This window comes from Herpailurus yagouaroundi, unplaced genomic scaffold (assembly GCF_014898765.1).
Source record: "Herpailurus yagouaroundi ecotype Mexico unplaced genomic scaffold, PumYag 164, whole genome shotgun sequence".
In the NCBI taxonomy this organism is placed as follows: Eukaryota; Metazoa; Chordata; class Mammalia; order Carnivora; family Felidae; genus Herpailurus; species Herpailurus yagouaroundi.
In genome coordinates, this window is record NW_024412405.1 from 7,530,843 (window position 1) to 7,547,418 (window position 16,576).

Genomic DNA, 16,576 nt, shown 5'->3' on the forward strand with positions numbered 1-16,576 from the left:
GCGCATAGACATTTATAATTGTTAGCTCTTCCTGATGGACAGACCCTGTCACTATTATATAATGTCCTTCTTCATCTCTTGTTACAGCCTTTAATTTAAAGTCTAGTTTGTCTGATATAAGTATGGCTACTCCAGCTTTCTTTTGGCTTCCAGTAGCATGATAAATAGTTCTCCATCCCCTCACTCTCAATCTAAAGGTGTCCTCAGGTCTAAAATGAGTCTCTTGTAGACAGCAAATAGATGGGTCTTGTTTTTTTATCCATTCTGATACCCTATGTCTTTTGGTTGGCGCATTTAATCCATTTACATTCAGTGTTATTATAGAAAGATATGGGTTTAGAGTCATTGTGATGTCTGTATGTTTTATGCTTGTAGTGATGTCTCTGGTACTTTGTCTCACAGGGTCCCCCTTAGGATCTCTTGTAGGGCTGGTTTAGTGGTGACAAATTCCTTCAGTTTTTGTTTGTTTGGGAAGACCTTTATCTCTCCTTCTATTCTAAATGACAGGCTTGCTGGATAAAGGATTCTCGGCTGCATATTTTTTCTGTCTAGCAAACTGAAAATCTCGTGCCAACTCTTTCTGGCCTGCCAGGTTTCAAAAGAGAGATCAGTCACGAGTCTTATAGGTCTCCCTTTATATGTGAGGGCACGTTTACCCCTTGCTGCTTTCAGAATTTTCTCTTTATCCTTGTATTTTGCCAGTTTCACTATGATATGTCGTGCAGAAGATCGATTCAAGTTACGTCTGAAGGGAGTTCTCTGTGCCTCTTGGATTTCAATGCCTTTTTCCTTCCCCACTTCAGGGAAGTTCTCAGCTATTATTTCTTCAAGTACCCCTTCAGCACCTTTCCCTCTCTCTTCCTCCTCTGGGATACCAATGATGCGTATATTATTTCTTTTTAGTGTATCACTTAGTTCTCTAATTTTCCCCTCATACTCCTGGATTTTTTTATCTCTCTTTTTCTCAGCTTCCTCTTTTTCCATAACTTTATCTTCTAGTTCACCTATTCTCTCCTCTGCCTCTTCAATCCGAGCTGTGGTGGTTTCCATTTTGTTATGCATTTCATTTAAAGCGTTTTTCAGCTCCTCGTGACTGTTCCTTAGTCCCTTGATCTCTGTAGCAAGAGATTCTCTGCTGTCAGCTATACTGTTTTCAAGCCCAGCGATTAATTTTATGACTATTATTCTAAATTCACTTTCTGTTATATTATTTAAATCCTTTTTGATCAGCTCATTAGCTGTCGTTATTTCCTGGAGATTCTTCTGAGGGGAATTCTTCCGCTTGGTCATTTTGGATAGTCCCTGGCGTGGTGAGGACCTGCAGGGCACTTCCCCTGTGCTGTGGTGTATAACTGGAGTTGGTGGGCGGAGCCACAGTCAGACCTGATGTCTGCCCCCAGCCCACCGCTGGGGCCACAGTCAGACTGGTGCGTGCCTTCTCTTCCCCTCTCCTAGGGGCGGGATTCACTGTGGGGTGGGGTGGCCTGTCTGGGCTACTTGCACACTGCCAGGCTTGTGATGCTGGGGATCTGGCATCTTAGCTGGGGTGGGTAGGCAAGGTGCACGGGGGCAGGAGGGGCAGGCTTAGTTTGCTTCTCCTTAGGTGATCCACTTCAGGAGGGGCCCTGTGGCAGCAGCAGGGAGTCAGATCCGCTGCCGGAGGTTTGGCTCCGCAGAAGCGCAGAGTTGGGTGTTTGCGCGGAGCGAGCAAGTTCCCTGGCAGGAACTGGTTCTCTTTGGGATTTTGGCTGGGGGATGGGCGGGGAAGATGGCGCTGGCGAGCGCCTTTGTTCCCCACCAAACTGAGCTCTGTCGTCCGGGGGCTCAGCAGCTCTCCTTCCCTTTGTCCTCCAGCCTTCCCGCTTTCTGAGCAGAGCTGTTAACTTATGACCTCCCAGCCGCTAAGTCGCGCTTGCTGTCAGAACACAGTCCGTCAGGCCCCTCCGCTTTTTGCAAGCCAGACTCGGGGGCTCTGCTTGGCCGGCGAGCCGCCCCTCCGCCCCGGCTCCCTCCCGCCAGTCCGTGGAGCGCGCACCGCCTCGCCGCCCTTCCTACCCTCTTCCGTGGGCCTCTCGTCTGCGCTTGGCTCAGGCGACTCCGTTCTGCTAATACTCTGGTGGTTTTCTGGGTTATTTAGGCAGGTGTCGGTGGAATCTAAGTGATCAGCAGGATGCGCGGTGAGCCCAGCGTCCTCCTACGCCGCCATCTTCCTCATTTAAATTCCAACTGCGGACTTCCAAATACTTACCTGGTACCTACCATAACTTCTGGCCCTGGTGCCCAATATTTTTTTCTGCCTATTATGACCTCACTCTCTTCCCTGCTCATCCAGCCCAGCCTATGGAAATGTTAAAAGGAAAAAAAAATAATAATGTGGACCATGCATCTGTCCAAAGCTTTTCTGGCTTACTCTCAGACCTAGAATCATTAACTTAGAAGGAAAGAACGCATCAGTTCCCTTCTCTTGTTCCACCTGCCTGGACAGCCCTTAGGCATCAGTGAATGGAGGTGTTACTAGGGGAGATACCACAATGTTTATCACTTCGATGGCACATCATGTCACCAGTTACCTTTTGCAGTTCCCTCAGCTATGAGATGAGAATGATAACACTCTACTCCAAAGCACTATCGTCATCAAATGTGCATAATGCGAACCATTCTATTACACACATTTCCGTGCCCAAACCTCTGTCATCTCTTTAAGATAATGAATCTTACACTTTATCCACATTCTGTATTTTTATTCACATCTTGGGTTTCTATAGAGGAGTGCCAAGATTTCGTTTTAGGGCAACTTCACTTTGCTGCCTGCATGTCCTTGGGGATGAGGGCTCTGGCCAGATCTGAGACTCCCTGTCCTGCCCCCTCTCTCTTGCAGGGATGTTAGCTTCTTTGCTGTTTCTCGAGCATCACCTCCCCTCAGTGCTTTGCATTTCCTGCTCCCTCTGCATATTGGTTCTTTCAGCATTGACCTTTTGGCTTGCCCTCTCATTGCCTACTGGTCTGACCTCAACCTTGGTATGCCCTATCCCCAGTAAATGTTTTCTTTTACTTAATAGCACTTAATACCATCTGACAGAATATGGATCTGTTTCCCTCGGCAACGGTGAAAGCTCATAATGGAAAGAACTTTTTCTTTTCTCTTTTCTTTTGTTTTCTTTTTTTCTTTTCTTTCATTCCTTTCCCTTTATTTCTTTCTTTCTTTCTTTCTTCTTTCTCTTTCTTCTTTCTTTCTTTCTTTCTTTCTTTCTTTCTTTCTTTCTTTCTCATTCTTTTAACTGTCTTGCTTCACCAGTTACAAAAGTGCCTAACCTAAGGCAGATACTCAGTAAATCTTGGTTTAGAGTTTGTCCTGAAATCTTTCATTTATTATCAAAGACTATCTGGAAATAAAACGGAATTACGAGTTAATGAAGAGAGAGGGAGAGAAATTGGCCTGAATTTGTGCACTGCTTTTAAGAGATCAAAGTTGAATTCAGAGAAACACAACAAGTGTAAAACCAAATTAATGCATTTAGATTAGTAAGTGAAAAAGTACTTGGTAAGAAAGGGAGTAAATGGAATTAGGTGTTTATTTTTGGATAAACCCTGATAAAATAGGTCATTTTCAAAGCACATGAAAGTCATGTAATTTCATTTTCTGATAGCGTTTTCATGATCCCCTTGCATTCCACTGTCTCTACCCAAGGGATGACTGCAGTAGTCTCTGCTGAGTCAGAACTTTCTGCCTGGTTAGCGTGTCTCTGATCAAGAGTTCACTTCCTCCAATTCCACCCTGGAAAACCAACTTGGGAGGGGTAGTGCTTGCAGAAAAGAAGTTGGCTAAACATTGTGGCACCAGATACACAATGTCATTTTTTCCCCCTTTTGTGGGCAACTGACAGTGTTATGAGGTCATGAAAATTGTCTTTATTTAAGGTGAGTCCTTGGGTAACAGACCTGGGTATTGTAAATGTGTCTTCAAAATAATAGATTAGAACAACCCTTCTCTCTGCATTATACATGAGCAAAAAGGAAGGAGATAGTGGACTTTAGTTTGGTTACAATTTTTCACCTGGAGAGAAATAAAGGGGGCATGATGACATTCTTTGCTCAGACCACTTGATTCAGGGAGTAATGGCGGCTTCCTGTTCAGCTCAGGGGATTCAGATGATCAGTTTACTTGAATTTTGATTGGCTCTACATTTGAGAGGATATAAAGGTCCTGGAGGACCTAGTATTTGTCTCTACCTGTCCTACCATTGCATTTCCTTGGCAAGAAAATTGTCAGAATAGAGTTGTTCCTCCCTCCCCCACAAAGAGGGAGAGCAAAACTGAACTAAAACAACAGAGAGAAAGAATCTTTGCTGATTGAGCGATAATGCTCTAATCGCTTTTTCAAATTGTTGATTCATTCCAGTAACAGACTCCTAAGAGAATTAGCAGCCCTCTGAAAGGTTAAATCCTTACTACTCCCAAAGTGGTCCTTGGTTGGTCCAGAATCATCAGCTGTCTGCTGGAGTTCTTAGAAATGAAAAATTTCAGCCTACCCCCAGACCTACAGAATCAGAATCTGCAATTCTAACAAGATCTCCAGGTGATTCTTATGCACATTAGCATTTGAGAAGGGCTTGGTTAAACTCCGTATTCATTATTCAAATGCATTCAGGGATAAGGCAAAAAGTATACACAATAAAGGGCAGCTTGACTTCAGGTAAAATGAGTGGCTTAGGCTGAAGCAAAAGACAGTGAGGGCATGGTCCTCTAGAAATGTCAGTTTATTGTAAAGAAAAAGATCATGTGCTGTGCTGGGAAAGAAAAAAAAAATCTTCTGGCCATATTTTCCAACTCTCTTAAAACTGTATGATTTAGCATGACTTACAATCAAATGTCATTTTAATCGGATCAACACCAAGCTGAAGCCAAACTTAGGGACCTAGAATGGCACTCGAGGTAGGGATATCTGGGATCCGAAGGCTTTTGGAGACAGTGGCTTGGAACTGGAAAGCTCCGTGGGAGCAACAGCTCCCCAGAATTAATATGAGAAAAGAGCCTTAGAAAGAGACAGTTGAAATAACAGCTTGAGACTCTCCTTTCTAATCCAAAGAGGAACCAGCAAACCCTTGTGTCCAAAGTGCCGTCCTTAGGAAGTGGGTAGAACTGAAAACTTCTATGTTATCCCACAGCCCAGGCATGCCTAGTGCTCGAACCCAGTGCAGACCTCAATTTTCCTTTATTAGATTAACTGCCTGAACTAAGGCCCCAGAGATCTGGATCTTCTTGCCTTTGATTGAACTATCCTGCATGCTGGGTCCTCATACCTATATTTCTACAATTTATTTCTCACCTGGGAAAGGTGAAATGTCAACCAGAATTTTATTCTTTCTTCACGAAAGTTATCTTTTCCTTATGCGCTATAACTTGGATTTACATAGGTTATTCCAAGTCTTGTCCGTACATCAGAAATTTTTGTCCTATGAATGCAGTATCCCTACGTGACAATGGGAGGATCTCATAGGTGACATCCTGTTTCATTCTGCACATCATGTATTTTCCCAGAATGTTGGCATAGTATCCTGATCTTGCCCTATTTCCATCACCTTCTGCATGTAAAATTGCCTCCGGAACCTTAATTGTTTTCTTGGTCTTGATAGAGTGGTCTCTATTCATTCTACGTGCCCCCTAGACTCAAATTCTTGGTCCAACTAATTAAGAACTCATCTAGACTCTCATCACTGCATGGCCGACTCCATCCTTTATAATTAGAGGTGGGGGGCTATACTGTGCATCCCTGTTGAGCAGCATCCCTGGACACTGTCTTCCAGATGACAGTAGCATCCAGCTTGTAGCAAACGAAAATGTCTCCAAACATTGCCGTATGTGTTCCGCAGGTCACAAAATCACTCCTAGCTGAGAACCATTGAGAACCATTTCTCTGATAAGATTCACCTCCTTAAAATCACTCGTGACCGGAAACAAGAGCCCATTTTTAGTTTTTCCTTTACTGCTGGCACTGGGAACCTGCTGGCATCTCCCTTCCTCCTAATTCTCCTAACACTCCTCTGACTCTCAATGTGACCCTTTCCTTGCCTGGCTCTCACTGTGCAATCCTGAGCTCTCCTTTCTTCTCTCCCTACTCGGCGCCATTGCCTCATGAGAACCATTGCTCTTATGGCGTCCATTCCCCTTCTACATTCTGGTGAATGATTTGTCTATTTTCATTTCTAGTCCCTGCATCTGCCCTGAGGTCCAGGCCTTCCACATTCTGACCCTGGGCTGCCCTGCCAGCATGAATGCTTGGTTTGTCCACGGTGGATTCTCTTCCCCAACATGCGCGGTATCCATCATGTATCTCCTTTGTTCCTTCTGTCCCCATCACCCACCAAGTCTCCCTGTCATCTCCAATGAAATTGATTGGCAAATGCCGGTGTTACAAACACGTATGCTCTGAATCCGATATCTTCCATCTATCACCACAACATTTCCCTAAAGCTAAAGAAGCACCGTGGCTTCCTCACTTGTTGCTACAACCTCATAATTGATCTTCTGGTCTAGACTTTGGCCCACTATACCCATTGCTGGCAAATTTACTGTCCTGCGGAAATAAGTCTGAACATGCCATCCCATTGATTATAAGACCCCTGCTGTCACACACCGCTCTTCGAGTATAATCCAAACACCTTAATATTGTGTTTCAGGACCTTCATGATCCGACCCAATACCTCTCTCTTTTGCCACCCTCCTTGGCAAGTACCGTGTACCACGTGGCGATTTCCTTGTGTGAGGGCATTATTTCCCTCTCCCCCCACACTGAGTGGCCTGCCCCACTTCTTGGCTGGAAATCTCTTACTGATCCTTCCGGAGGAAGCTCTAATACCCCCTCTCTGAAGGCACAAGCAGAATTAGGCACTTTAACTAACGTTACTGTCGTGCATCACAATGTACAGGGAGTGTTTCTTTAGAGGTTCATTGTCCTCTCATGAGATGTCAGATTATATGACAGGAGTGAGATCCTGCTGACGCCTAACACAATGATCACTTGTTAACAAGTACTAAGTAACTTAAATGAAGGGACTCCGTTGATTCAATTGTACATTTTATGATAAGATTAAGACCTGAACGCAAAGAGAGCGATATATGTGTATTTAGGCACGTCTACATTTGTGTGCGTGTTTGCTGTGTGTGGAGAGAGAGGGAGATACAGAGAGAAGAAGAAAAGAGAAAAAAATGACAGAGACCAGACGAGACAAAAAAGAGAAGTTTGTCGAAGGCGCATCCTTAAAGTAAGTACATTTTAAAAAACAGTTTTTCTCGGTTTTATAATTATCTAAAGCATGGAGACATTAGAAAATTCACTATGAGTATAAGAAAAAAGGATATTTTGTATGTAAATGAGATAGAAACTTTCCAAGAAACAAGTAATATAAGCATATTGTTTTATAGCAGCTGTCATATTTTAATCAAAGTAACTGCTAATAAATTTCTTATCTCTTGGAAATAGAAATGCAGGAATACATTTTGAAATGTAATAAAAAAGGAAATGTACGTTTGTATTGGATTTTACGTTTTCAAATGCCAGGAGTCCTCGTTAAAGATCTTATAAGCTGAATATTTTCTTTGCATTTTGTTTAAATGCAAACAACTTTCTATTACCTGAGCCAATTAGTTCCATCATCTTAGTAGCAAACTGTATTTCAGATGTCATCTCTATCAAGTCTGGGCTAGAGTCTGTGACTCATGGCTCAAAACTGATGCAATCTCGAAAATGAAAGGCCAGTCCTTTATCCGCTAATCTTCTTCCAAATATTGACTCAGTGTCCATGGATGTTCATCATGGCTAAGGGATAAATCAGTGAGGCGATCTTAACGGAGTTTGATCAGTGAACACAGTCCCATTTGTTCAAAGAGCCTAGCCTAATAACTGAGTCAATATGTTCAAACTCATCATATGTGTGTCGCCATTTTATTAGGGGAAAGACGTTTTTACCCATTCTTCCTAGTGGTTTGCGTTCGAGTCTTGTTGATCATTTACCCCCTTGACTTGTAAGAGGGAAATAAGACATTTTCTTGGAATCCTTTCTGGTATCTTAGAGCGAAAAAAATAAATAAGCGAAAAGATGTAAATCAACTACAAATGCAAAAGAAACTATCTTCTTACAAAAAGTCAAGTTATTTAAGACTGACCAATGTGGATATGATCTTTGAGAGGTCTCCTGCTATCATACAGAGCGTCCCTTCACATCGCGATACCGTTTGCCATCAAAGACAGAATTTGAGAGCCTCTTTCCCTACCTCATGCATCGGAATTAAAATTTACGTTCTAGAGAGACCCTTCCATCAGGACATGGTCTGTACCATTGCACGATCTTCTTTGGTGGCAGAGCACATGTGGCGAATGTTATCCTGCCTTTTCCCTCCCTGATGTCACCGTTTGTTGGAAGAATAGAATAATGTGCAGCTGTGGCTCCATCAGGTTGACTGGCAAGTGATTTCAGAGCTTCATCCTAATTAGATCAATAAAAGCTAATCCCTATGAGAGTATAAATAAGGCTTGCCAATTACACACTTAATTTAGAGAGAAGTAGTACTATTTTCAGTAAGTGGGACTGTTACGACTGTTCCATTGCTCTCTTCCAACATTTATTCCCCTGGATCACTGAGGTGCAGATGTAACCTTAGAAATGTGATGGGGGCAGGGTGTGGTGGGTGTAGAAGGCGGAATCACTGGTTGAAACTTAGGGCTGCTTTGAGGCTTACGCATTGATTCAAGTAGAGAAAAAAAATAGCTTTGCAAAAGGTCATATGATCGTAAAATGATCGCTCTACAAGCTCCTGTAAATGGTAGAAACTGTAAGACAATTTAAGTATCTATGTTGAAGTGGCCTAAGATCATTTCGCTTGACCATGTGTCTAAAAGGTCAAGAAGCAACCCAGCACAGCAATCTGAGAGCTGCGACCCTGTTACATAGATAGCACTCCAGTCAATCCTCCATCATCGGTAATAATGAAACAGCCTTTGCCCTGAACCACTTTAACTGTCTGCAAGGGGAATGTGTGTCCAGCACCAACAGTGCCAACAAAGTCACTTTCTATCGACCGGGAATTGATTTGGTCCTTTGTTTTATTCTCCATGCAGAATCACCAGTTACAACATGGCTGGGTCATTGCCATCAGGGATGGATGCAAATTGCCTACTCTTCCACAGTAGATGAAAACCAATGAAAAAACCTGTGTTTTTTGTTCTGACAAAATACACCAATCGGGGGGTTTTAATACTTGATTTGCCGCTTTGCAGACGTGCAATTATTTTAAAATTGATCTTGGTTTTCCGGTCCACTGAATCTTCCTTTCAATATTTCTTTTAAAGTAAAATGATATAAATATGTCTAAGTCCTTAACATTGTATTTGTGCACGGTATGTGTGTACGTTGGGTTTATAAAGATGCATGCGACCGAGACACTATTGAGTGAAATGTCATTTAAAAAGCTGTCTGTGAGCCTATATTTTAATTACAGTTAGGTGCGATAATATTTACATGTACTCAACAAAATGGAAGCCTACGTTTTCACTGTACGCAAGGCAATGATTGCAATCTGCATTATATAGGTCTCGGGTTAGTTTTCCGTCTGAGGCTTAAAATCACAGTGATGACTCATCACTACCTACCGTTGTGCTCATTTCTATATCCGTTCCGGCCCTCAGAACATCTCTCTGTTCCTGCTCAACACAGTGTAGCTTCACAGCAGACCTCCTCAGTGTACTGTCTGGGAAACGTAACCAGTTTCTTTCTATTTAGGACAATAGGCAGCCAAGGAGCACTCCTTCAATTTCACAGAAAAAAGTTAATAGGACATTCATCTTGGATTCACATTTTATATAACTTTTGTACCCAAGATCGTACATGCACTTTAAGGAAATCCGTCAAACTCAAACATATTACCTGTCCTTGGAGAAATAAAAAAGTAATTGTATTATATTATATTATATTATATTATATTATATTATAGGATATATTTCCCAGGTAACCTGGAGCGAAAAATGCCCAGATAACATTTGGAATTCTATTTACCTCGCAGAGTTATACACAGAAATCATGACACGGGTGCTGTGCATAGCTTACTAGTTTCACGAAAGTCATACTCTCCTTCAGACTGAAGAGAACCCAGAACCGGGGAGGAGAGTAGGGAGATATTCTCCCGTTCACACAAGAGCAGGACTAAGCATGAGATCAAGTCTTCAGCCTCCTAGTCATGATCCCTGGGGAATCCCTTCACCTCCCTGAGCTCTCTGTGTGATTCAGAGGGTTCCTGATCTCAAAATGAATGGCCCTTTTCTCTTTTCGTGGGAACCAGAGGCTAACATCCAGGCAGGAAGAAAAACGAAGAAAAAGGAAAGACAAGATCATGTAAAATCTCTGAAGTGATGTTGAATAGCTAGGGTTGAAGAAGAAAAAAGCCATAAAAACGAAACCCTTCTTTCCAAATAGATTTCCAGAGCAGCATTATCTTTTTTGGAATCTGACGATTACTCACTTATGACACTAGATTTTCTCCCATTTCATGCATTCACGTTTACAATAGGTGGGTGATGACGGATCGTCCAGCTGGGGTCTGGGGGTTTGGCATGCTTAAACCCTCAGAGGACACTTAACTGTCCTGAAGAAATGGTCATTTCATCATTTAATCAGATACTTGCATGTAATTGCATTTTTGGAGACACATGCATTCACACACTTACACAACTGCATTTAAACTTCAAAAGAAAACTTTCTAAAGGGCATTTGTTTCTTATGGAAATAAAATAAGAATGAGCTGTATTCAAAGAGTGAGGAAAGCTATACACAGGAGACCTCTGTTTTATTGTGGTTTAGCTCATGGAGCAAATATGTTTAGTGGTTTCGGTCTACTTCCTTAGAAAAATGTCCACATTAAAAATGACCACCCAGGTTAGCAGAGTCTGGCATAACGCTAACATCCTAGAAAACAGAAGCCTCTACCCAGGGCCAATGTCCACTTCCAACTCTTACTAAATTTCTTTTCCTCTGGGAAGAGACTTAAGTAGAATCAAGAGAAGTTATTCTATGGGTCTAAAAAAATACAATAAATCACACACTTTAAACCAATAATGACTGAGTCAAAAGAATTGATTTTTAACCATAAATGGACACCATCTACTATGGGATCAACCAAGGCTGAACTATTCCCAAGTTGGCTACAAAATTTATTCGGATATCACAGAACTGGGACCTGGTAAGGGGCCCGGTCTTAAAGAGATTGAACATTACAAATGAGAAGGCTGTCGGGCTGTAGGAAATTCTTTCCTAAAACAGTATCACATTGTCAAAAAGTTTTACAGTTATCCAGTCCTTGCCACATCCTACAAAACGGATCGCAAGCCTCACCCTTTGCGGCTCACCATACTCTCTTCTGAGCAAATGCCTGATTCCTGGACAAATGGGTCACTACAATTTAGAGAGAAGGTTTGTACCGTCCTCACTAGACTGTGAGTCCTGTGCAGAGTACAAGCCTGGGCCTTCAGTGTCAAAGGCCTGATGTCTTGCAGGATCAAAACAAGTGAAAATACAGCTTCCTTGAAACATTTCCAGTAGCAATGTGGACTAGAAGAAGAATCCTATGCAATGGGCATAAAAATAAATACGATGCCCTAAAGAAAGTGTATGTGATTGCCTTGCACTAGAATAAGTTTGTTTTGCATGTGTTGAGTTGAAACTCTGAAAATATGAAACAAGTATATATATAAATATATTATGTATATTTAGCAAATTTATGTATGTGATATATTTATGTATTTAATATATTTATATTTCCCACAATATATATTTCAGACTATATATTATATATTTCAGAATATATTTATAATTATATATATATATAGAGAGAGAGAGAGAGGGAGACATATATATAATTTAATCTGTATGGTATCTGACCTCTATGATTGAGATTTCTTTGGAATGTTCCATGTAACATAAGTTAAGGGTTCATTTTGCCTATGAAGTGAAATGGATGAGAACCATTTTGTGGGGCAGGGGGTACGCGTCTGGGTGGCTCAGTCAGTTCAGCATCCAACTTTGGCCCAGGTCATGATCTTGCAGTTCATGAATGAGAGCCCTGCACTGGGGTCTGTACTGACCACTCAGAGCCTGAAGCCTGCTTTGGATTCTGTGTCTCTCTCTCTCTGCCCCTCCTCCGTTCACAGTCTGTGTCTCTCCCCCCCCCCCCCGACCGAAAAAACCCAAAAAACATTGTAAGTATAGGTAATATCAGCATATTTGTGGTTTCCTCCTATTGCACCTTAATATTTAATTCAACCTCATCTAGCCAACCATTCATTGATTTCCAATTAAATATTAGAAAAGTGTCATTTTCTAAAAATGTTCAACCTTCAGCAATTCTTGAAAGATTCTTTTCCAAGCATGTTTCCAGAAATGCAGAAATCATATAATTTTCCATGCTGTGACAGCAAGACAGCAAAGCCTACGTTCCACCTGGACACAATGTAAATGGTATTTTTGTGATAAATGTGGAACTTCATTGCCCAAAGCATAGTCACCTGTAGGAAAGTCGGGGCAAGAATGATGCCTTAATGCAGGGCAGCGTGGAAAGCAATTTCATGACAATTCTCCATTTTATATTAGTTTTAATTTGAAGTAAAGGATCCATTTTCTACTGTTGGGACATCACCGAGTGGAGAAAGATACATTTCATGATTTGCTTCTGTAAACACTTCCTATAAGATGAAATAATGAAAGAAAGGTACATACACATGTACACATTTATAGATAGTTGTACAGAAAAGGTTTGCCTGTGTTAGTAGGGAGCACTCTTTATGAACTCCAGTAAAATACTGGGGGAGGCCAAGTATCAAATCAAAATAATTCACTGAAAACCAACCTGAAAAAAATCTAAAAACCATAACTGAAAAGGGCACCGTATATTGTACAGCTCCCCTTACTATCTCTGAGTCTTGTCCAACCAATTTGAAGGATTCTGTTCCTCCTAATTGATTGATTAAATATCCTCCCTCCATACTCATTCACCTTGGCACCGATTATGGGCTCCTGCGTTCACATCTTCAGTAAATTAACTCGAATAAAATTTACTTAAAAGCAATACTGGTGGTAAGAAATCTGTTGCTGAGGCACAGAATGTCATGACCAATAGGTGAGGGACTGTGAATTCCTTCAAGTAGATCCTGACTAATCTTTCAGACCCAGTACTTACTCCGCTGCTTGACATCAAAAGTAAATCAATAATTGCTTTTGAATAGTTGAATTAACTGTGTTCATCTTGTGCTTAGTTCAGTTACAGATCTGTCTTGTCAACTAAAACCGTGGGATGGTTGAGGTTTCCTTTAATCATCTAGTCAATAACCTAATTGTTGCCGTATTTGACTCTCACGTAATCTATACACAAGTGGCAAATGGTGTTTGTATATGCTTGCCATTAATCAATTATAGTAACTTGGAAAAAAAATCACATCACGTTACAATGCAAATTGTTCTATAATTCAGTGATTAACATGAAACATAAACTGTGATTTATTTTAGTAAAGACATTTTACTATTATTCCAGTTTGACTAACAACAATTGGAAGGAAACACATCTTCCCTGCGAGTGATATTTTCAGTATCATTATCATCGCTATTTTCTCCTAATTTTGGTTTTTGTTTCTTTTTGAGTTGAATAGAACAACTTCTGTCTCATTATGGTCTTTCCAATTGAAATGAACTCATGTGGATGGGCAAGTATTTGCATTGTTGTAATATTGGATTAATAACACTCACAGCGACAGCAATTAAATCTTTCCTCACCAATGCTGAATATGCCCACTTTTATCATGTCTGTGGGAAATACAATAAAAATAAGTCTATGTTTTTTTCTTTGTATTTGCTATGACTAGACTTCTCTTTTTTCTTATGTATCTAACTTTGGTCTATTATTAGTTTCCATCAGAAATACAAAAAAATTAACAACGGTTTCATATTGCATTCCATTTCTCTAAGGCAAAAATGAGAAGCCATAAACTTCGTAAATCTTATTAACAAATGTGGTAATTTTCTTTGATGATGAAAATGACAAGTTTATGTTACTCATTGCTTGAACAACCGTTATTTGTATTGTTTAGGAATCCATTGTGGAAAAAAGACGAGTTGCACCCATTATTCTAATAATGGAACGGTATATGCTTGCCACATGTACACGTGCCTCTATGTGCATACACTGAATTCTGTGCTCGTTTCCAGGACGTGTGTAACACGGAACCATTTAAACGCTGTTTGGTTCAACTAGATGATAACAAAATCGTCCTTCTCCACAAAGAATCACCAGGGTAATCATATCAAGCTGCAGATTCTGGTTTAGGAGTTTCAGGGTACAGCCAGAAGGACTATATTTCTATGAAGCTGCAAGTGATGATGACTCTGTTGTCCTGAGACCACAATTTGAGTAGCAAAAAACTAGATGTGACGCTTTTGGTCATTCCCAGCGTTTGAACTTAACGATTTTTCTCCAGCAAGGACCAAAGATTCTATAGTCACATAGGGATGGTAGGAAAATGACGCTCGAATCATATTTATCTGTTCTCTCGCCATGTTGCCCTGCTTCCTTCGGAGCTAGTGTATTTTTTATGAGGTTCCATTAGTCTGAGCTGCAAGATTATTTTACTGATCTTTGTTCTAGGAGGAGAAACCTGATAATAATGCATTAACACTAATGAAGAGAAAGTACCCACCATATGTCTTATGTAATATTTGGTGCTCGTTGGGTCCATGCACCCGTGCTGGAATTATTACCTTATATCTTTAGTTTTAATTTTCTAGTACCTTTATATTTGATGATATTCCAACTTCTACAACCAATGATTCACGTGATCTTCAATAAAACCCAACGATGTACCCCAAAGGACTCTATCTGGAACCATGAGGATTATGAAAACAGCACAATTTTATTTTCCATAAACCTCATTTACACATCAATTACATGACTATTTAAAATGAACATACCGTAATGAAATTGTTTTCTTATCTATGTAGGGATATTGCATCGTTGTTCTGTTCTGTTTTGTTTTTTATCTACCACTGGACATTTTTGGTGCTTTCAAAAATCAGACATAAGAAGTTAACAGTCTTTCCTGTCAGAACCATTCACGGAGCACAATTTCAGTTTGCTCTTCCATTAAAAAAAATTAAAAAGTTAAAAAAAAAATTAAAAAAAAAAGCAAAAACAAAAGCAAGCAAACAAACTAAGCGAGATCAACTGCACTCCTCAGATACACCCCAGAGGGGTAATATTTAACAAAGTGAGAGTCAGACTGACCTGTGTTTGTTTAACATTTTGGTATTTTGTTCATAGTGGATATTTTTCATTAATTTTGAATTTTTAAATAGAATTTTCAATTTTTTTATTTATTTTTGAGAGAGAGAGAGAGAGAGAGAGAGAGAGAGTGCATGAGTGGGGGAGGTGCAGAGAGAGAGGGAGACACAGAATCCAAAGCAGGCTTCAAGCTCTGAGCTGTCCTACATGGGGCTCGAACTCATGAACTGCTAGATTATGACCTGAGTTGAAGTCAGACGCTTAACTGACTGGGCCACCCAGTTGCCCAAGTAGAACTTTTTTTTTAAGTTTATTTATTTTGAGAAAGGGGTGGGGGAGAGAGAGGGAGAGAGAAAACTGGTGAGGGAGGGGCAGAGAGAGGAGGAGAGAGAATCCCAGGCAGGCTCCGCACTGTCAGCCCACAGCTGGACTCTGGGCTGGAACTCATGAAACCATAAGACCATGACCTGAGCTGAAACCAAGAGTCACGTAACTGCTTGAGCCATCCAAGCGCCCCTAATTTTGAGTTTTTAAAATGTTTATTAAAATATTATTTATCTTGATTGCTCAGGGTTTTTTCGTGCCCATCTTAAATTTTATACCTGCTCCTGAGCCAATGGAGTCATGAACATGAACACGACCCTCCCACCCCCCGCCCCCACCAACTGGAGAGCAGTTCGATAAATTACAGCACAGTTGTATTGTGGAAATGTGTTAAATTTTATATCGAGCGAAGCCTTTCATTTAGCTTCCAGAAAATTCCCCACGGATGTATCCCACTTACGATGAGAACTTGTTTTCAGATCTGAATCACCTTAAGTCATTGCGTTTTGTAATGTGCTTTCTTTTGATGCTACTTTTCCTCTCACAATTGGGGCTCCTGGTGGCTCAGTTGGTTAAGTGTCCTACCTGCTCAGGTCATGATCTCATGGGTTCACGAGTTTGCACCCTGCGCTGGGCTCTGGGCTTTGGGCTGGTGGTGCGCAGCCCGCATGGAGTTCCCTCTCTCTCTCTCTCTCTCTCTCCCTCTGATCCTACCCAACTTAGACATGTTCCCTCTTTCTCACTCCCTCTTAAGTGAAAAAAATAAGTAAAAACTTCAAAATGTTTCATTCTTTACTAATCTCTTATGTTTATTTATCTAGCCAGTTATCTCCCCAATATTATTTTATTTAAACAAAATAAAAAAATTGTTATGGTTTAGTGTTTCCTCCACCCTTAGACTTTACTTTCAAGATCGTGTGACCTGCCCAGGTTTCTAAGA